Source organism: Ursus americanus, chromosome 35 (genome assembly GCF_024610735.1).
Source record: "Ursus americanus isolate L20-20 chromosome 35, mUrsAme1.1.p, whole genome shotgun sequence".
NCBI lineage: Eukaryota > Metazoa > Chordata > Mammalia > Carnivora > Ursidae > Ursus > Ursus americanus.
In genome coordinates this window covers 19,752,613-19,773,974 of record NC_142161.1, presented here as the reverse complement: position 1 = coordinate 19,773,974, position 21,362 = coordinate 19,752,613, and the positions used below count along the sequence as shown (strand labels likewise).

General features: G+C 36.1%; 1 long non-coding RNA gene across 2 annotated transcripts in view; it reads left to right on the top strand.

Annotated features, from left to right (window-relative positions):
- The window catches only part of LOC123793626 (uncharacterized), a 134,364-nt gene extending 128,115 nt beyond the window's left edge, over positions 1-6,249 (top strand). For both annotated transcript variants that reach the window (XR_006780041.2, XR_015722997.1), the window contains exon 5: positions 6,117-6,249. This is a non-coding gene — a long non-coding RNA (uncharacterized LOC123793626). The remainder of the gene's footprint in view (positions 1-6,116) is intronic.
- Positions 6,250-21,362: the final 15,113 nt, after the last annotated feature.

The following is a 21,362-nucleotide window of genomic DNA, read 5'->3' as shown; positions in this document are numbered from 1 at the left end:
GACATCCTTTTCCCTGGGAACTTCAATGTCCTTTGCACGATTCAGGCTGGATTAGATGTTCTTCCTATCGTGCACCCAGCTCCTTCTACTTAGTTAGCACAAATAACCCCATGTGAGCATTTGTCACATTACAAACGTACTTGTTCATTTATCTGGCTGTCTCCTTCACCAAGATGTAAGCTTTACTAGGAAAAAAAATATGTCCTGTTTACTATTGCAAACTTGAATGCCTGGCACAGTCCTGGGTACACATGAATATTATATAAGCACTCAATATGTATCTTTTAAATAAAAGAGTAATTTCTATTTAATAAAGTGATGACTTTTTATATTCCTATTTGGGACATGTTTTGTTGTTGTTTTATTTTAATTTGACTATTCACATTTAGATCTTTATTTTTTTAATTTAAATTCAGTTAGCCAACATATAGTACACCATTAGCTTCAGATGTAGAGTTCAGTTAGTCATCAGTTGCATATAACACCCAGTGCTCATCACATCATGTGCCCTCCTTAATGGCCATCACCCAGTTACCCCATCCCCTCACCCACCTCCCCTCTAGCAACCCTCAGTTTGTTTCCTACAGTTGAGAGTCTCTCATGGTTTTTCTCCCTCTAAATCTTTATTTTCTTTTTAAAGATTTTATTTATTCATTTTGAAAGAAAGAACACAAGCAGGGGGAGCAGTAGAGGGAGAGGGAGAAGCAGGGAGCCAGATGCAGGGCTTGATCCCAGGACCCTGGGATCATGACCTTGAGCTGAAGGCAGACGCTTAACATACTAAGCCACCCAGGCACCCTGGGACATGTTTTTATTTACACTATTTTATTGCAAGTTCCTTGAAGTCAAGGAAGTTTTAAAATTCTTGACTTATCATTCCCAACTTAGCCTAGTACTCAATTGACATCTTTTGAATTTATTTCTATTCAAGGGATTTATAAATATTATTTTTGTAGTTATAAAAATACTATTTTATAATCTTTTGAATTGTGAGAAGATATCAGTGCTTTTTATTTTTTATTTTTATTTATTTATTTTTTATTTTTTGCTATTCAGTGCTTTTTAAATGTGTATACAAGAGCGTGCCTTTTAGATTCTATGATAACATTCTGAGCAGTTGAAATATAAAGGCAGAGAATAGACTCCATGACTAAAGCTCATTTTTTTTTAAATACAGAAAGAATAAAGCTGTCTGTTTGATGCCTAAATTAAAGTGGGGAAATCCTTCTATTGAATCATTTAGAAGAATTAATTTAAAAGGTCAGAAAGAGGTGCCTGGGTGGCTCAGTTGCTTAAGTGTCTGACTCAGTTTCTGCTCTGGTCATGATCTCAGGGTCCTGAGATCAATCCCCGCCTGGGGCTCTACACTCAACAGGGAGTCTGCTTCTCTCCTTCTCCCTCTGCCCGTCCCCCTGCCCACACATGCTCTCTCTCTCAAATAAATACATCTTTAAAAAAATTTAAAAATCACGTAGATGAACTTGTATTTTTATTGCTTAAGTAAAACTGGATTTGTAAGTAAATATTAAATTTTGGTTGTACCCTAAATTAGAAGTTTAGGGGCACCTGGGTGGCTCAGTCAGTTAAGCCTCTGACTCTTGATCTTAGTGTAGGTCTTTATCTCAGGATCTTGAGTTCAAGCCCCGTGTTGGGCCGCAGGCTGGCATGGAGCTACTTAAAAAATAAAAGAAGAGTGTAACTGGATTCTAGTCCTGGCTCTACTAGTAAATGTACGTTCCACGGCAAGGCACTTGTTTAATAAGCAAGAATGATATCAAAATAGATTTTTAAAATCCTTTTCAGTCTAAAATTATGATTCAATGTAAAAGACCTAAAGATGAGGATGCAATGAACTCTTAAATCATACAATTTAATTTATCTGCATTTCAATTTCAGTTGACTAAACTCCTATTTGGTGGTTAGAAAAAAGAGGTGGAATATAATTATTAAAAGCATCATAAAAAATAATAATTGATTTAATTATACTTGTATGCATTTTAATGACAAATTATTGCTCATATAGACCTATTAATTTATTTAGTCTTATTTTATTTTTACTGCCCCTTTCACATACCTGGGTAGAAATGTTAGATTAAATTAGTTATCACCTGCAGAGTATAAAAGCTTTAATAAATAAGATTACCTGGAGCTTACTTATTTATTGGACCATTCTAGATTTTTATAATATCTGCATAATGACTGCACAAGAAGAATCCTTTATTCTTCATTTCCCCATGCTGCAAGTGTGTGTGTGTGTGTGTGTGTGTGTGTATACATACAATTTCTTTAAACCCCAACTATAACTACAAATACCCTATTATCATGAAACCGTGAGAGAACGAAATATGCTAGGAACAAAATTATCTGAAAAGCAGTTTAATAGCAGGAATGCCACTCCTGAAAATCTCACAAGTTCTAACAGTGGTTATATCCATTTTTGTTTATGTAATCACTTAAACGAGAGAACCAGTTATTCAGGTTTATTCAATTTCAAGTAGGGAAGAAAAACAAAAATTTTGATGCTGAAATGTTTCCTAGTAACTTGTATTAAATGCAGCCAGTCTTTTTGAAGATGACATCGTGATGATGTAACAGAGAACTCTTTATTTCTCCACCTGTATATCCCATAAAACATTTTACAATCTATGGACCAAATATGTTTTCAGTGGATCATTGAGAGCAGATAATTCCTGTCCAGTTATGTAATAGCTTATTTTATCTCTGTTTCAAATAGAAATAATCTAGTGAATTAGTCATTCCATGTAAACTTCCCCTGTTGACTATCAACAATCTCAACCCCCCAACCCCCACAAAAAACAAAACAAAAAAAACCCACAAAAACTTTTTTGTGATACTGTTCCTCTGGAAAGGTTTCTGCTGAGTGACCTTGTTTTCACTTGGAAAAACAGCAATTCACGGATTCTAAGGTAGGATGCACCATGATGAACTTGGTAAATAATGTCAAAACATTTGCCCTACTGAGAAGCCTCTCTTATTTGCCTCTCGGAACTGAGCCAGGGATCCGTGAACTCAATGCTCTGCTCCTGTATTTTTAAGGGTGTTCACGCAAAAGAATCAGCAGTGAAAGTATTTCAGGAGCCAAGACAACTGCCTAGGATCTGAGTGTGAAGTACAGAAAGATTTGACAGCTTTTTTGTCATGTTGAAATTTTTTTCAGTACCTGATTATCTTCATTACCATAAAATTCTCAGCTTATTATATTAAGTCATATAGATACTTGATCCTCAAACTCACTACAGATTTTAACTTTTTCTTGATTTATGTAAATATTAGAGATGGATATTAGGGCAATGAATGTTTAGTAACATTAATTGGTTACTAAAATAAGGCAAAATGTTGTATTGAGTTATATTTTTTAAATAGTCAACTTCATAGATTTTAAGTACCTAATTTGATTAGCTTTTACAAATGTATACAGTCATGTAGCCATCTTGCAAAGATCAAGATCCAGAACATTTCTCTTACCCTGACATTCCCTCATGCTTCTTTCTAGTCAGTACCACACTCCTAGGACCCAAGCAATGGTTGTCAGAACAATGAATTTTCTCAGATTGCATATATAACTGATATCATGCTACGCACTTTTCCTGTACATGAACTGACGTATATTGATCAACTTGATGTTTTGAGATTTATCCACATTGTTGCTATATCAGCAATTGTGTCTTTTTATTTGTGGACTATCATCCTATTAGAAGATGATAAAACCTGCTGTTTAATCATTTTTCTCTCTATAGATGTTTTGAGTTGTTTCAGTTTTTGTACGTTACAAATAAAGCTTATAGAATTGTTCTTGTACAAATGTTTTTGTGGAAATGCTTTCCTTTCTGTTTAGTGGAATCTCTGAAACATAGTGGGGTCATATGACATAATCTGGAATCTGATTAGGTTTTCTTAAAGGGTCATATACACTGGAAAACATGAAAACTACTATATCAAAATAAGCAGCATTGGTATAAGTTACCATCTGTATTGGAATCCCTGGGTATCACGTATCCGACGGTGAAATTGAGGCCGTTTTATGGGTAGAGCATTTGTAATTGAGACAAATTACAGGAAGTTATAGTTCATGGCAACTATCAGAGCGTTGACTTTGGGTGAAGCCAAATACTTCTTTGCCGCGACATGCAATTTGCTTTCAGATGGTGTTAGATTAACCCACTTACGTGCTATTAAGAAGCTACTTGACGTTGATCAGCCCACTTTTAACTCCTGAGTTTTGGTTTCGTTTTGTGTTTAATTGAGAACATTAAAAACCACAGTGCAGGGTCATTGTCATGCTTTGAGATGAACGTGTAGAGTACAGAGCAAATTCTAATTAATAGTATTTATTATAAAGTATGTGAAGAGCACATGGCTTTCTTGTCCTCCAAGTTGTAAGCAGTAGTTTAGTGGGAGGAAATGACGGGACAGGACCTCTTAACAAACCACAGGAGAGTTCACCTAGCCACGCAAGCTGGAAAAAGAGGGGTTTGGAGTTAGTTTACGTTCCCCAGGAAGGCATGTGGGCATCTTCGGAGTGTGTATAAAGCCTGAGTAACAGGTCGAGTGATTTTATTTGGGAATACAAGTGATAATGTCCAACCCCATGTTCAAACTGAGCATTTGTTCACCTTGCTGTGTATTAAATACGGAGGAACAACACAAAGCAATGAACTCTGTGCAGTAACAAATCTATGGGTACACACTGAATTGTACGTGTGTATGAAAACATGTAAGTTTTGCAATTAAATGTGAAGATTCATAATACAGATCTTACAAAGTACAAATAAAAATTTAAAACAGAAAAAAAGCTAGGTTGGCTTTATTCAGGATCTAGAAACAATGTTTAAGAATAGAGGTTCATGGGGTGCCTGGGTGGCACAGCAGTTAAGCATCTGCCTTTGGCTCGGGGCATGATCCTGGCGTTATGGGATCGAGCCCCACATCAGGCTCCTCCGCTGGGAACCTGCTTCTTCCTCTCCCACTCCCCCTGCTTGTGTTCCCTCTCTCGCTGGCTGTCTCTGTCTCTGTCGAATAAATAAAATCTTTAAAAAAAAAAAAAAGAATAGAGGTTCATATTACATTTTGATGACTACTTATATCTTTTCCCAACAGTTTTGTAATGAGAATCCTACACTGAAAATAATGTAAAATTTTAATACAAATTTTGATTATGTGGATTATATAGCTGGACTTACATAACAGACTCCGCATGTTTTAAAAGCAAAAATTGTTCCTTTTATCCCTCATTTTTATTTCTTCTCACCAGAAACTCCTTACGAGGTCAACAGTGGCACCACTGCCCATTTGTTTATTTTAAAACAAACGAACAAACACAACCATAATGAAAAAAATCCAGAATAGTTCATTTAGTATAGCGAGACCAAAAATTGATCATCTGATTTATTATTTTTAATTATACAGTTTATTTTATACTCTCAAAGGTACAAATTCACCTTTCTTATTTCTTCCTTAGAATTATTTCTGATTGAATAACATGTTTAGGCTAGAAAGATCACCTAGCTATCAATACACATGGTTTCAGTTCTACTGTTGACTTCTGGGAGATCAGAAAAGCGTGTTAGCATATGTATGCTTTAAATTTTTCTGTTTCCTCTTTCTAAATGACTAATTTAAAACATTGTGCCACTCGGGTGTAAATATAATGTTTTCCAAAGCATTTTAGAGTCTTAAATCTGAAAATTTCATGGACAGGAAAATGGTTTTGTATAACCACAGCTTTAATGTTTTTTTCCTAGGAGAAATTACCAAATTATTATTCTTTCATCAAGAACTAAATATATTCTTTTATATTTCCAAAGCATGGTCCCTGTTGACAAGGACAATTGAACATAGTTAAAAAAGAAGCAGCGTTTAATTTATTTTCAGCTGGCAACCACAAGAATGGGTTCTTTCTCTTATTTATTTTTATTTAATCTATGAGGCTGATGGCTCCCTCGTGAGAGGATAATATGAATACAGCAATCAGGACATTATTTTAACATTCCTTACGTGCCATCTTAGGTTTCTACATAGCCTGCCATTGTATCAGGCAGAAGACAAAGCGAAAAGTCTTTTGCACCATGATCTTTGAATGTTCATTTATATTTCAGATACATCAGAGGCTCCAAGACGACCTGCAAATATAACCGATCAGATAATACGTGTCCCGGAGAAGTTAAGTGGCACTGTCTGGCACTGTGTTGGATGCAGAATTGTATAGATGGACTTACTGCATTTCAGGATGTGAGAGAATAGAACTTTCAGATATAACCAACTCATACATAGACAATGAATGTAATGAAAAAGCAAGGAACTTTATGGTCTTCATCCTGTTTTGTCTTCACTGATGTTGTCCTCATTTTATTTATGATGAATTACTATAGGCATAGTTTAGTGAATTAATGGCATTATTGACTTAGACTTCGATGTATCATTTTCATGTGCCTTTTCCCACTGTACTGTCTACAAGTGAATGACGCCTTCCCAGACAACTTAGAAAACAAGCTATGAGTATTCATGCATGATGAGATTGGACGATAAAAATGGCAAATTACAGGAGAATCCCATGGAACGTGCTGCTTTGTCATTGTTTTTGTGATTCTGTTCTTTTATGTATTGATGACAATATAAACTATTACCTTGTTACTAACCCAAGATTTAAAGTCAGCATATACGATTCAAAATAATTATGGTGGTCCATTTTTGAGGCAAGCAGTATACAAGTTTTCATTAATGCTTGATGGAATTACATCTTAAAAGAATATAATAAAAAACGGCCTTGCAGAAATATTCTATTTGATTTTTTTTTAAAAGATATTACTGTTTTCTAAAAAAAATCTGACTTCAAAGTAATGAACTTAACTGTATTATCTAAAATCTTCAATGCAGATAATATAAAAAGTGTTGTGGCGTTTTTAAAAGAGAAGTCTATAAAGCCCCAAAACCCAATTAAAATGTATTAATTTTACATGTGAAAAAGAGGCATAAATTATATTCTATCAAATACTTTGAATTAATTAGAAACCTATTTTTAGGAATACTTCATTAAATTAATAGCTTTATATTTAATTTTATTAAACTAAATAAATTATAGAATAGCCAGTTCACTTAAAAGAAACATGTAGCAATATTTGGGATAAAACTATCTGCATAACTGAATTATCATCTAAGACAGAAATCACAAGGTGCCTGGGTGGCACAATCAGTTAAGCGTGGGACTCTTGGTTTCAGCTAGAGTCATGATCTTGGGTTGTGAGCCCCATGTCAGTCTCTGCACTCAGAGCGGAGTCTCCTTAAGACTGTCTCACCCTCTGGGGCGCCTGGGTGGCTCAGTTGGTTAAGAGTCTGCCTTTCGCTCAGGTCATGATCCCAGGGTCCTGGGATCAAGCCCCACATTAGGCTCCCTGCTCAGTGGGGTGCCTGCCTCTCCCTCAGCCTCTCCCTCCAGTTTGTGCTTTTTCTCTCTCACTCATGCTCTCTCAAATAAATAAATGCAATCTTTAAAAATAAAAATAAAAAAGGCTCTCTTCACCTCTCCCGCTGCCCCTCCCCTCCTCCTCCACCGTGGGTGCGTGCTCTCTGTCTCTCTGAACTAAATAATCTTTTAAAAAGAAATCACACTGAAGGAAGGATGGAAATGGAGAAGAGGAAAGGTTTCTAGCTGGCTGCTCGGTTGGTACACAGAAGAGAGATGTTACCACTCTTTTATCTGAATGTGGCCTCAAGATACGAGGTGTGTACAGCTGAGATAACGCACAGCTGAGATAATAAAACCGTACAACTGACTCTGATTTTACTGTGTTAGCATCAAATTTTATATACTAACCATTTGCTAAGACATAACTTTTAGAGATCCTCTCAAACTTAGCTATGTATTTTTTTCTTTTAAGTAAGTTTTATGTCCAACGTGGGGCTTGATTTCAAGACCCAAGATCAGGAGTCGGATGCTCTTTGGATGAGCCGGCCATCAGCACTTAGCTCTGTATTTCTAGCGTGTACTGTTAAGATGTCCCACGTGACCAGTGAATGCAATGCTAATCTGTGAAGCTGTTTAAAATCACGCATTTATAGGTAGATGTTACTTTTATTCTGAATAGCAGTTAGAGTGAGAGAGCCAATAGTTAATAACCAAGCTGCCTTGTTTTATTATGCCTACATTTTTGTTTGCAGAAATATAATTTAAGTAATTTTGAGGAGATGCTGAATTCGTTTGTAGAAATGTAAAACTAGACTTCAGGAGTTTGCTTTTGACATGTTTGGAACTTTTAATATAATAATACATTTTAAAGATAATTGCTTTGTATTTTAAAAAGGAATTTTAGTAGATAATTTCTTAAATTGAAAAAATTCAGTAACTTTCTGCAACCAAAATATCATCATGACTAATTAGAAATGGATGAAAATGAAGTCATATTAATGTACGTAACTCATATGCCCAGACCTTATCAGTCTACTGCTTTAACACAAGGTTTCACTGATTTTCCTTCAAAGCTATCATTCCGCTTAGCTGCTGAAAGTCCAATCTTTTTTTCCCGACACTTATTCTTTTTAGGAAAAATTTGAGAAATCCCCGGAACAGTGTTTCTCAAATTTAGCACGTATCCCCATCACCCAAGAGCTCCAGTTTGGTAAGTCTGCACCAGGGCTCAATAATTTGCATTTCTAATGTTCCAGGTTGGTGCTGATGCTGCTATTCTAGGGCCCTCCTATTGAAAACCATTACCTACAGGAATGCCGATAATTCCATGGCCCGCTTTGTCTTGATCACCACATTAGTGCACTAGCCGATTACAGTATTCTGATGTTTGACCTCTTGGCAGAAAGAGAACACTTGAGACGGTTTCTGCAGCTGCTTCCCCGGGGCTGATGCCGCTCTACTTAGTATCACTTCATCCTACTTAGGAACGTTGTCTTTTTTGGTCTTTATTTCATTTATGTCCACTCTGACCTTCCTTATTTTCCTCACACAGAAAAAAGAGGAAAATTACAGACCACTATCCCTGATGAACACAGATGCTGCTGTTTGTGACAACATGGATGGGTTGTTTCCATGGGCATTAAATATTGTGTCATCTCACTTATATGTGGAATATAAACACACCAAACTTATAGAAACAAAGCAGGTTAGTATTTGCCAGGGGCAAGGGGCAGGGGCTAGGTGAAATGACTGAAGGTCATAAATGTACAGTTTTAAGATCAGTGAGTTTTGGGGATCCAATGTACAGCATAATGACTATGATAAACAGTACTATACTCTGTATTTGAAAGTTGCTTATAAAATAGATCTTGAAAGATCTTACCGCAAGAAAAAGAATTTGGTAGCTGTGTGAGGTGATGGATATTAACTAAACTCACTGCGGTAATAATTTTATAATATATACATTTATCAAATCATTCTGTCATATACTTTCAACTAACACAAAATTATATGTCAATTATATCTCAATAAAATTGGAAAAAAGAAAATAGAATTATCAGATATATAGCACATGAAATGTTCAGAAAATTGAGAGATAAACCTTTAAAGAATGAGCAATAAGCAAATACATCTTCAAATCACGAGGCAAATTTGAAAAAGAACAGAACAAAACTTTTAAAAGTAAAAAATTTAGGAACAAATTAAGTACAACACAATGAATGGGTTAATTGATAGATTCTGTACAGATAAAAAAAAATTATAAACTAGAAGAACTCTTGGAAGACTCTCCTTAGAATGCAGACCAGATAGAAAATAAAATGTAAAATATGACAGAGAGGTTAATGGATTTGATGACTAGATCTGTTTAATATATTATTAAGAATTGTGTTTGGCCTTTTGTAACAGAGATCCAAAATAAGTGTTTTAAACAGGTTAGGGGTATATTTTTTATCACATAAAATAAGACAAGAAGTAGACAGTCGAAGGCAGAGATGGCTTCTCCTTTTTGTTATCAGAAATCCAGACTCTCTGCCCTGCTCTCTCTTTTGCATTTGGTTGAAAGTCAGTGACCAAATCTTTCCCCATCATGGCCACTTGCCAGGTATCAAGACAACGAAATAAAGCAGTAAGAAGTGTCAAAGGCAAACGGCCTCCCGGTTAATTCTGACCCCTCTTTAAAGGAAACCCAAACCCAAAATTTCCATCTACATTCTATTGTCTATAAATTTAATCACATTTGCTAAAATTTCACAGAAAATTGAAGAGTGGGGTTTTCAAACAGTCTCCAATTAAATCAAGATTCTTTTTGAACAAGAGACTGAAAGTATGAATATTGGTTAGAAATCTTGCAGTCTCTGTTTCTAGTAAGTATAGTAAATTGTCTGGAGCTATCACTGAGATATAAATTAAAGAGACAACTCCCAAACCGGTAGAGGGAGGGAAATGTTCCGTTGTTGAAAACAGTATCCTTTCTCCAGTGAATTATCTTGGAAATTTTGCCAGAATCAATTAACTAGAAAAGTAAGAGTTATTTTAAGAAGGTCAATTTGATTCCACTGATCTATATATCTATCCTTATGCCAGTACCATACTGTCTTGATTACTATAGCTTTGTAATAGGTTTTAAATCAAGAAGGCAAGTCCTCCAACTTTGTTATATTTCAGGAATATTTTAACTTTTCTGGGTCCTCTACCTTTCCATATGCATTTCAGTATCAGACTACGAATTTCAGTAAAAACACCTGCAATTATTCTGGTAGAAACTGCATTAAATCTTTTTGGGGTGAGTTGCCATCTTAATAATATTGAGTCTTTCAATCCATGAAAATGAAATGATTCTCCTTTCCTTTAATCCTTTTTATTTTGTATTTCAGTGCATAAACCTTCACTTCTTTTATATATTGATCACATCCTGCAACCTTGCTAAGCTTGTTTATTACTTCTAGTTTGTGCACGTGCACACACACACACACACAGACATTTCTCTGGATTTTCCATATACAGAATCATGTCATCTGTGAATAAAAACTATTTTAATCCTTCTTTTACAACCTATATAATTTTTAAAAAAAGATATCTATATTTCTTTTTTCTCCTGATTGTCTTGGATAGAATCTTCAGGACAACGCAGAATAAAAATGCTGAAAGTTGATATCCTTGCCTTGTTCTTAATCTTAGGAAGATATTCATTATTGCACCATTAAGTGTGATGTGTAGGTTTTTTTGTAGGTATTTTTATCAGGTTGAAGAACTTCCCTTCTATATCTAGTTTGTTGAGAGTTTTGTCCCCCACTTTAAAGAAATGAAGAATAGGTGTAGTTCTGCGTCTTTGATTGTATTCTCATTGATAGAAGCAGAAAAGATCCTTTCTACTTTTTTGTCTTTAAGAATGAGTAAAATCTTCCAAGAGCCACCCCAGCACACCTTTCCCAGTGATATTTCAGGATATTGCTTACAATTAAGCAAAGTCCACTCTCTGAGATGGGATCAGTTTGGTAGGAAGCACATGGCTTCATGGGCTGATGTTGGATACCTATTGTCCGGATTAATGACTCTGATGAGGCCCAGGTAGCCATCTCTTCAAGATTCTTTCTCTCTGTTTGCTTGCTGCTCTTAGTTTTGGTTTGAGCCCAAGTCTAGCTTCACGTTATAGTTAAAAGATAGCGGCCAGCAGCCATGATGGCTACTGGCTTCCCTTTTCATGTTCAGTTGGCGAAAGAGAGAGGAAAAAGAGAGAAAGAGATGGAGAGAGAGAGAAATGGAGTTAATATATTTAATAAATAGATTTGCTGCTTGAACTGTTTTTAAATAGTCATTATTTACAAATGTGAATCTTGAGAAACACTTGGATTTAAAAATGATTGGGTGGGTTGGAGGGTCACAAGCAGAGGGCGTTTCTGACTTTAGGATTGTCTAGTGGGGTCTCAGGTAAAGTTGGGGAGAAGTAAGCTGCCTGAATGGCGGAGGGGCTTTGGAGAACCTGAAAGAACTCTTGTTAGGAATGGGAGAAAGAGCTGAATAAAGCTATGGCTTGAAAATGGGTATTTTTATAAATAAATGAAAGAATGAACCTGCTAAATTGTTGCCAGTTTCTTTGAAAATGTTCTAATGTCCTGACAGACGTTTTCAAACTAATTTCCACAATTTCATTGATTTGAAAGATGTATTCTGACCTAGAATCTTGTCCATTTCAGTTTTAGGATCAATACTACAGACTGCTTGTTGAAAATAGTTGCTAAGAGTAATGTGGTGTCGAACATGATAAGGTTTCTGAAATTGCTAGATTCTATCGAGTTTTGTGCCCTAAGGCTAAGGACCAAAACCTTAAATAATTTTCAGAATTTGATCGGAATCAGTACAGGGCAGGAAGTACTGATGTGATATGACCTCAGTGTTCCTGTCCTCGGAAAGAACTATAATTGCCCCAGAAACTTCTTGTAGTAGAATTGGAAGTGCATGCAGTAATCTAAACTAGAGGCAAGGGGGGATGTGTCACTTAAAAACCTAAATTATAGTAGGAGTTAATGATGGGCGCTTTAAATCAGAGATTAAAAATGACACTTATTATTTTTTCATATTAAGCATTATTTCTATGTGGGAATTGAGAAGAAATTAGTCTTTGAAGGGCCCAAGAATGTGCATCACCTTGACCATCTGTGCACTACTCTCCTCAATCAAGGGTGAGGGATATTTCTTGTCAGAATTTCATATACTATTCCCTAGTCACTTAGCAACACTTTGGATTTTTATTATAATTGAGTATGAGCCAGCTGGATTTCAGTTGTATTGTTAAAATGAAACAGTTTGACGACTGGTTATGGAGAAGATGTCAGTCGGCTAGGGATCATTTCAATTTAAGTGGCTTTGCCCAAAGAAATCTGAGTAGAATCCTGACATTCATAAGCAAAATCACTTATAATCTTTTTAAGACCTCACGTTTGTGAATTATCACTTAAGCACACATATAATTGCAAAATCATATTAAAATCAAGTGCCATGATGCAAGTTTTCTAATAGACTGTCTGAATGGAAGAAGGAGATTTTTCTTTGTTTTGTTATTGTGAATTGAGATTAACATTATCATAGAATAGGCATGGCTCAAACATCCCACATTGGCACCTGATAAGAAACGGTATATGCGTTGCTGCATTTAGCCAGGATGCTCCCCTTCTGTAAACATTTTGTTATAAAACCAGGTGGATTTTATCAGTGTTGAACCCCTGTTTCTGCTCACAACCCTTCCTTTCTAAGTCATGCCCCCTCCCCTGCTCCTCAGGAAGAAAGACTGATGCCGTGCCTCTTCTCTTGTACTTTCACACATGCAGAGAGCTCTGAAATAGTCCTATGTTTCCTCACTATATAACCTCAAAGGTAAGTTACCTGATTTTTCAAATTTTACTGAAGTTCTATCTCTGTCATTGAGCGAACTTTGCCCTGGTCCATGAACTGTTTTTATTGAGTGAATACATATAATAATTTTGAATATCATAGATCTGAACCTTTTCAGAATTTGCTATTTTATTCTTAATTTAGAATTTTCTTCTAGATAAGAACCATTTTAGACCTCTTAACTTTATATGCAAGAGATTATTAAGTGTTCTCTTTTTAGCCTGGAAAAATAAGATTTTATTTATATTTTCTTGAGTTATTAACACCACAAAGACCAGAAAGAGCAAGGAGACCGGATGGAGAGCCGGATACTGCGTGGCAGGCCAGGCTTCCTCTCCAGCCATGGGTTCCTATGACATATTAGCCTAATCACTGATTTATTTCGGCAGCTTCAGCAATTTTAAAAATTGTTACTTGTCATGAACTTTTGGAGTGGTTTGCAATCTTTTTTAAAGATTTACTTATTTATTTTAGAGAGAAAGAGAGAGAGTGTGCATGTGTGCATGTGATTGGCGGGAGGTGCAGAGGAAGACTGAGAGCTTCAAGCCGACTCCCTGCTGGGCATGGAGCCCAACCTGGGGATCGATCCCACGACCCATGAGATCATGACCTAAACTAAAACCAAGAGTCCACGCTCAATTGACTGAGCCACCCAGGTGCCCCTGGTTTGTAATTTTTTAAAATATGCCAATTCTATAACAAAGTTACAGTTTTCTTAAAGGTTTTTAGAGCTACCGATACACATACTAACCTTGTCAACGTTGTCAGACGTAAAAATGAGACTTGTCAAATCAAGGTTTTAGAATTTATCCTCGGGCCTGTTTCAACCTTTAACTTAATTTGATCTAGACTTCAGAATAATATTGCTGTACTCCTACCTCGAGTCCAAAGGGAAACAACATGATAAAGTGGAAAAAGTATAGAGCTAAGTATATGTTTAAATTTTAGGTTCTTGACTTATATTTTAACTGTCTTTACCTGTAATTAGTCTTTTCCCTGTAAAGTGTAAATAATGAATTTAAAAAGTCATATTTAGGATTAAATGAGATAGTGTTCATTTTTGAGTGATTGTGTATTATTCTATCTGCTTGTTCTAGAAGAGATGTCAGGTAGCATATAACAGTACATATTTGTACTATAAATTAAAAGTGGAGCAAAACAAGATTGTAGTGAAATGTAACTAAGGATAAAGTAAGATATTTACAAAAATAATACATATGTTCTGTAAGTGAAACACATGTGTCACAACCTACAAGCAGTCAATTTGAAAAAAGAGAAACTTTGTAATTTATACAATTTATTACATTTATGAGATAAATAAATTTTTGAGAAAATAGAACACACTAGGAGGCATGATCATTTCTCTTGGTAGAAATGAATGCATAGTATAATAATGACATAATGAATTAACAAATTGAACAATATCTTTATAATTGACCAAATTAAAAAATGTCATAAGACTATTATTTACAATATAAGCAGATGTTATTATTTAAAAGGACAATTAAAGAAAACTATTTTTTTCTTTTAAAAAAATTTCAACTTCCTTTTTTTTAATTTAAATTCAGTTAGCCAACATATAGTACATCGTCAGTTTTTGACGTAGTGTTCAATGATTCATTAGTTGCCTGTAACACCCAGTGCTCATCACGTCACGTGCCCTCCTTGATGCCCATCACCCAGTTCCCCATCGCCCCACCCACCTCCCTTCTGTAACCCTCAATTTGTTTCCCAGAGTCAAGGGTCTCTCATGGTTTGTCTCCCTCTCTGATTTCTCCCTATTCAGTTTTCCCTCCCTTCCCCTATGATCCTCTGCACTATTTCTTATATTCCACATATGACTGAAACCATATGATAATTTTCTTTCTCTGATTAACTTATTTCACTTAGCATAATACCCTCCAGGTCCAACCATGTTTATGTAAATGGTACTATTTATCCTTTCTGATGGCTGAGTAATATTCCATTGCATATATGAACCATATCTTCTTTATCTATCATCTGTTAAAGGACATCTCAGCTCCCTCCTCAGTTTGTCTATTGTAGACATTGCTGCTATGAACAATGGGGTGCAGGTGCCCTTCTTTTCACTACATCTGTAGTGAATACCCAATAGTGCAATTTCTGGGTCATAGGGTAGATCTATTTTTAACTTTCTGAGGAACTTCCATACTATTTTCTGGAGTGGCTGCACCAGTTTGCATTTCCACCAACAGTGTAAGAGGGTTCCCCTTTCTCCGCATCCTTGCCAACATTTGTTGTTTCCTGTCTTGATAATTTTAGCCATTCCGACTGGGGTAAGTTGGTATCTCATTGTGGTTTTGATTTATATTTCCCTGATGGCAAGTGATGTGGACCACTTTTCATGTGTCTGTTGGCTATTTGTATGTCTTATTTGGAGAAGTGTTTGTTCATGTTTTCTGCCCATTTCTTGACTGGATTATTTGTTTTTTGAGAAAACTATTTTTCATGGGGCTAACAACATGCAGTTTCGATGTATGTGAAAGTTTCTGCTCTCAATGGAAAAAATAAAGAATGGATGTTTTCTGCGACACAATCTGTTTCTTTTAATACCCAACTCTCCATGTACTTCCTTCCTTCTCTAAGGCATCCTTCTCTAAGGCAGATAAAGTTCCATCGAGTTACTGTATCAAGCTTAAAGTCCACGATCTCTAGTAGTTGTGTAATCTGTTGCCTTAAATCTGATATAGTTATCATTACTTCAGGAACAAGTCATTTGCTCTTGGCATGCTCCTATATAAATGTATAAAATGATGATATAGACCAGGGGTCAGTAAACTTTATTTGTAAAGGGTGAGATGGTTTATATTTTCAGATTTGTAGGCCGTACTTTCTCTGCTACAGCTATTCAGGTGCCACTGAAGGGTGAAAACAACCAGAGGCAAAAATGAATGGGCATGCTATGTTGCAGTAAAACTTTACTTGCAAAACCAGGTAGCAAACCATATTTGGCCTGTGGGCCATGTTTTTCCACCTCAGCATATACACAAAAATAATTAAGAGATACTAATTTGCAGAAAAGGAGAATGAGAAACACATAGTAATTATAGGTCTATAACAATGACCAAATCTTAACTGTCTGTGAATATAAAGTACAAGTTCTTTGGTTAGCTACCTGGTAATCCATAGCTCTCTGGGAAGTTCTTCTTTGACTATTTTCTTCCATGCTCATATTTTAAGTGAACCTCGTCAAGAATGTCTCTCTTGGGGACTATACAATCCTCGAGATGCAGTTTGTTTGTGTGCAGTGGGTGTTGCAGGGAAGGGCTGTAACTCTTGGCAACTCTAAGAGTTAACAATTACTGTCTTTTGCAAGGCAAGATTGGTTCTCTGTCAAAGTGATCTTCTGAAAACTTAGTTTTAGGACTATGTGTACATAGTCAAAACTAGAGATCTTGCCCAAATGTAGTGTTTGAGTCTGAAGACTGTGATCCTTTCTTACCGATTGTGATTTATTTATTCCCTTCCATCCCAGTCCTTCTTCTTCCACAAATAGTAGCAGTTTTGGGGGGTCATCTGATAAAAATGGCTTGGGTGCGATGGCAGCAGAGTAGTCTCATCTTTGACTGTAGGCTTGTATCTTTGTATGGCGAGGTAGCTATTTCATCCATTCAAAGCTATTATTAAGAAAGCCTCTATCACACAAGCACACCTAGAGCCAAGGGAATAGAAAATGCAGTATTTGTGCTGGGTAGTGAGGTATCCAACTAAAAATCAGGTTTTTTTTTTTTATTTTTAATGTTTTATTGGGCAAAATGATTAGTAGAGAATGAGTAGCCACTGTCGCAGTGTTCTATTCTTTATGAGTATGGCTTCATCTAGAATATATTTCAGAATACAGAAAGACAGATATTATACATAAAGTTTATGAAATATGAATATTGTTTATATTAGCTGGGATTTTGATTGTTAGTGAGTTCAAAATCACACTCACTAATAGATATCTACAATTATTCTATATTACTAGTTGAGCAGACACATACACTTGAACAAATAATCAAGCTTAAAGTTGGTTACTGTCATGGTATTTATTTTGCTTTGTTTTTAATGGAAGACAGCTGCCTCACTAACATGGATACCACAGTACAAGTTGTTTTTTCTTTTAGTCTTAGGTGAGCTGAGGGCACAATCACAGAAAGAGTCTTGATTCTCTTTACATAATTGTTTTGACTCTGTTCCAGTTTATAAAGGATGAACAATTAACACCCTAACGTTCTTTTCCATTCAACATTGCTGAATGGTTTTGTTCAGAAAGATTTTTAAGTTAGGGGTAATCCAGTATCAGCCAACCTAAACAAAATCTGCATCAAATATTGTTGGTTCACAACCCTGGGGGCTTCTCAGGCAAAATCTGAAACTGACCTCTGTTCACAGAGTGCAAGGAGAGACTAAAGAAAGATGTAAAGCACTCCAGATTGGTGGGTGACAGGTTTAATAAGCAAAGGAACTTATATAAGAGGCTGGTCTTATGTGGCTACAAGACGGGTAGATCTCTGCACTCATAGCCAGAAACTTAAAAGTTTACATAGAGACCATAACTGAGTTCAGTCATATATTCAATCAAGATGGTCTCAAAACTTACCTTACTCTCTTAAGGTTATGTCTTTACAGCAGCTCCAAGTCTGGAAACAGTGGATAGAATGTACATTCCTAGAACAGGGGTGGGAGTGAGAAGCTTCTGATTGCTCAGGTCCAGGTCTGAGGTCAACTGGCAGTCATGTCCTCTGGATGACCTTTTCCAACAAGTATCCATCTAAAGAGTGCATGATTTTGGGCAATATTATTTTATAACAATTCTGGATGTGCTTTTGGGAAATATATACCAGGGAATACAAGTAAGCTATCTTATTATAATAGACTGTAGTATTTATAAGCCTATTACATATTTAAAAATATGCAACCAGATTTATTTTGGTTTTGGAATACTTTATATTAAATATATAGCTCCTCTCTGCCAATTGTTAGAAAATAAATTTTTAGTTTTATTTTCAGTTTATATCTACTTCTAGAATATATATATATAGAATATATATATATATTTTATTATTACCCTGAGTTAGCCAGACTTTGACCTTAAATGCATAGTCCTCCAGACTGCCAAGGTTGCCCGAGGCAGAAGTTTGCAGGATTCCTAAACCATCCTCACTTTTAATAATTTACTAGAAAGATAGGACTCAATGATAATGATTATACTTATGGTCTTATTTATTATAGGAAAAGGGTACATTAAAATCAACTAAGAAAAGAGGTGGATAGCTCAGAGTCTAGGAAAGTTCCAAACACAAACCATGCTTTATCCTCAGGATACATTACTTTCGATATTGATAAGTGATAATACACACAGTGTATGTCAGCCCAGGAAGCTCACTGAGCTTCAGCGTCCAAAGTTTTTATTGGGACTTCATTACTGAGGCATGATTGATTGATTAATTGTCCACATTGTAGAACTCAATCTCTAGCCCCCTCACCTCCCAGAGACAAGGTGATATCTCATAATCCAGAGCCCCTAACCTAAATCATAGAGTTGGTCATTTCAGTATGTCCAGCTCCATCCTAAAATTATCACATTGGCCAGCCTCACCTTCAGTCATCTCATAAGCATAAAATATCTGGTGTGCTCTGAGGGGACCACCATGAAGAAAAAAAGGTACTCTTAACACTGGAGAATACAAGGTTTTAGAGTTTCTCTCCCAAAGCCAGAAAAAAAGCTTTTTCTATTTTCTGACTTTTCCTTAGGTGAAGCCAAATTCTCTTCTATACCATTATCCATACACAATGATTTGCATGACTCAGTACTGATCTGTAACTTATAATAGGACACCCTAATACAAATTAAGCAAAAGATGGTTAATATATAACTTTTAGGAAATAAGGAAGAGAATAAGAATCTGTTTTATACTTCTAGAAACTTCTACCTACTCTAATTGATGTTCCTACCAAATCTGATTCTGCACAGTAGTATGATGCAGTTTCTGAGTGCTATCAATAATCATGGTCGTAATTTTTGAGCTTATGCAGACGGGTCTATAAATACCATTTCTAGCCACAGTTGCCAAGGCCTAGGAAGGATCAAATGAAAGATCGGAAATAGCTATTGTTCTTGGGAGATTCCACAGGTATAACAGTGACCTGTGTGGAAAAGCAGTAACAAAAGACATCCTGTTCCTCCGTCAATATTCAACCAGTAATTCCAGATTACCTCCTGACCAGGAAAACAGCTGGCATTGTATTTGGATGGAATACCCAAAAAAGAAGTAAATCAATGTTTTGTGAGAAGTAGAGGTCACCATTTCAGAGTTGGTCCAGATTGTAGGAGATATGCATGAAGAGCATGACGTCAATAATTAGAGCTCACTCGCGTAACTTCTCAGAATACTTTAACGGATTTAAGTTTTTAAATCAACTGAACCCTGAAAATATTAGTAGCCCACAGTCAAAATATTCTTTGAAAACTATAATTGAATGGTTTCTAAATGCAGGATGAGAGACCCTTTCAGGAATCAATGGAGGTCTGTACCTCTGTGACTTCATTGACCAGATTTGTGCTTCAACTAGCTGATATCTCAGCAGCTGCCGTCTGTGCCAGGATAGATGGCCTATCTCAAGTTCCCAGGTCCCACCATTTTTTTTTCTTTCTAAGAGAATGTGTAAAGAGAAAATGTATCTGGGTGAAGACAGATCAACTGCAACCCCTCATTTGGACAAGCTGTACAGGTCACTGGTTGAACCATAGGAAGGAACATGGGTTTGTTGGTGTCAAAGGAAATCCCCAAGGCTTCAACCAGGGTCTGGATTGTGACGTGCTTGTAGGTGAGGTTCATTCTACCAGTCATAAACCAGATGAAATCTACGTCATGATTGAGACTATCCTCTGGCACGCTCAAGATTGAGTTATTTGGACGACCACACAACGTGCAGCCCAACTGGATCACCCATGGAAACCATCTAGATGGGATCCACCTAGTAGAACCAAATGTGGTTGCGTGGTTCAAGCCAAGGTATCCAGATGGTGTCCTCTCTACACCTAAGAATCTACAGAAGCACTTCCTTACAGGGCTAAGCATCTCCAACCATGGCTCTGTGGACTGCACCTGAACGGTAATATTTGTACAGGAGCCTTTTTACTTATTTAAATGAAAGTTCGTATTGTGACTAAAAAGTATATAAAGTCAGAAAACACTTCAAATATTCCAAAACTCAAAGGCAATTTTACTTACCAGAGATTATAGGAACATCAGCATTTTGCAGTATTTGGTTAAAATCTCTTGTCTATTAAAAATAAAATGTTAAAAATAAAACTAAGACCCACATAAGCATCTTTTTCACTTCCTCCTTTACTAGATGTAAGCACTATCCTGATGTTTGCTAAGATCATTCCCATGAGTATTTTTGCATTTTACTTAAACTAAATTTAGTTGATCCTCTTTCTTCATGGGGTATGTCGTTGCAAATTTGCTCACCAGCTAAAATTTATTTGTATTGCCAAAACCAATACTCATGGCACTTTTCTTGGTCATTCACAGGCTTGCACAGGGGCACAGAAAATTCGAGTTGCCCAATGCACCTGTTTCTAGCTGAGGTTGAACAAGGCTCAGCCTTCTTGTTGCAGCTCTCATTCTATAAATAACTAGCATTTTTGCAATTTATTTACTGCCACATTTTTTACATCTCTGTTCCTTTTTACATTTTCGGTGAGTTTGCTGTTTAAAATGGCTCACCGGGTAATACTGAAGTGCTATCTAGTGCTCCCAAGTGTAAGAAGCCTGTGATGCGCTTTATGAAGAAAATAGGTGTCTTCAATAAGCTCCATTCAGGCATGAGTTACAGTGCTGTTGGCTGGAAGTTCAATGTTAATGAACCAAAAGTGTGGTATATTCAGAAAAGGGAAGAGATGAATGCACTGAATGTACATGAGACCGCTTTGGAAAATGCCGAAGTAACACGCACAGTGTGCAATAAAGCTATAGAAAAAATTGAAATGTAGCTGAATTTATGGATTTATGAGATGGCAATCAAGTTTTAAAAAGTG